This window comes from Austrofundulus limnaeus, unplaced genomic scaffold, assembly GCF_001266775.1.
Source record: "Austrofundulus limnaeus strain Quisiro unplaced genomic scaffold, Austrofundulus_limnaeus-1.0 Scaffold174, whole genome shotgun sequence".
NCBI lineage: Eukaryota > Metazoa > Chordata > Actinopteri > Cyprinodontiformes > Rivulidae > Austrofundulus > Austrofundulus limnaeus.
Window position 1 is genome coordinate 753716 of NW_013952576.1, and position 1684 is coordinate 755399.

A 1684-nucleotide genomic window follows, 5' to 3' on the forward strand; every position below is an offset into this window, starting at 1 on the left:
AGAGTTCTGGCCATTAGATGTAGCTCGTCTGTGTTGGGACATTCTTTTGAACAGTGGCTGCTTTGTTTCCCCGATGTATAACTGGTCGCAGTCGCCAGGAGGACTTAACTTTTTTTTATGTACACAAAAAAGGCAACTATTTAGCTACTGTTTTGTTTTTTGTTTTTTTGGATAGAACAAAGTGCACAAACTGTTAACTCGTATAAATGCAACATGTAAGTCAGTATAAACAATTTGTTAATAATTACACTCATGTAACCTAATCTTAAAGACAAAACATTACAACAAATAAAGAAAAACGTGATTTTTCTGGTGACAAGCTCTCTAAACTGAATAATAAATGCCCTCCTCAAAGCTTTTGTGCTTTGGCCCCAAAACGCACAATCTTTTCAAGGAGAACAGGAAGTGGGTGCATCAAAGCGAGGTGATCAGAGTGTGTGTGTGTGTGTGTGTGAGAAGAATGAGATGCACACACACTCAAACACCACCTCTACACACGCCTGCTTCCCTTTGTGTTTGTGGCTTACTTGCAGCCATTAAAAACAGAGAAGTGCRACTCAAAGTGCCTCTTCAATTTCCTTATTAGGTCTTATTTCTAGCTCCTTCGTGTATATACAGGGTGAGTAAAAAGACAAAGGACACCCTTTTATTTCCATCCAATATGGCGGCTTTTGAGATGGTGGYCATGCTCTGGACTTAGTCKAAAAGATAGACCCCCTCACCCATTACTTTTATCAGATATGTAATTTTCCCTTTTCTTTCTTAAATAAAYGGGTGTCCTGCAATTTTTGACTCGCCCCGTACTTTCTGCTTTTGACTGTCAACCCTCTACCTTCAGAGTGACAGTCTTTCTTTTCCTGGCATCTCTTTGTCCTCTAAAACCTTTCAAAATCCCAACAAAAGGGAATGACAACAGCAGCTGCCTTTGACTGTGCTTTTATAAGCTGATACAAAAAGCAACCAGCCATACACACAGTAAGTATGACTCTTTATCTGCTGAAATAGAAAAGCCATTGCTGGCAGTTCCAGATCAATAATGGAGTGTATTCATCACGTGCAGCCAGGCACAACCAGCTAATGGAATCTGTTGTCTATACTCCATCTTAAGCTCCACGCTGCTTCCTCACGWCTTCCAGTCTTCATTTGTCTGTTTACAACACGATGGTTCACAGTACGACTTTTTAACGAGYCAACAAACGTTTWATTAAGTCTTTAGTTTTGGTTGCTAAAGCCAAAACTCAAATAAATGAYTGAATAACTCCACTGAGACACGTTCAGTACAACCTAAATGTTTGTAAAGTTGGGATCGATTGCAGGCAAGACTGCAGATATGTGCATTTACATCATTATTGTATACATTAAGCCAAAAATAATCCTGAAGCAACCATTAAACGATGTAGTAATTGGGTTAAGAAGCAGAAATTTTCCAATCAAAAACGTTTAAAAATGTATACATTGACTAACTCAGTTGATTAAAACCAAAYCTAGCTTTGTTGCACATTTACAAATCTGAGGTGGTTTTCCTCAGCTAAAATAATGCATGCAGTGCAGTTCGTTATGCAGTGGGAACAGACAGGCAGTGTAGTATAAAGTACCTCAAAGTGATACTTGAGTAAAAGTACAAGTATCTTATCATGAAATTACTTTGGTACAAGTCTCCTCCAAGAATATTACTTGAGTAAAA

The 1684-nt window shown here is 38.4% G+C and overlaps 1 protein-coding gene across 1 annotated transcript in view; it reads right to left on the reverse strand.

The window, feature by feature from the left end:
• LOC106524043 (clathrin interactor 1) overlaps positions 1-1684 on the reverse strand; it is a gene marked incomplete in the record, with an annotated part of 17805 nt that overhangs the window by 14640 nt on the left and 1481 nt on the right.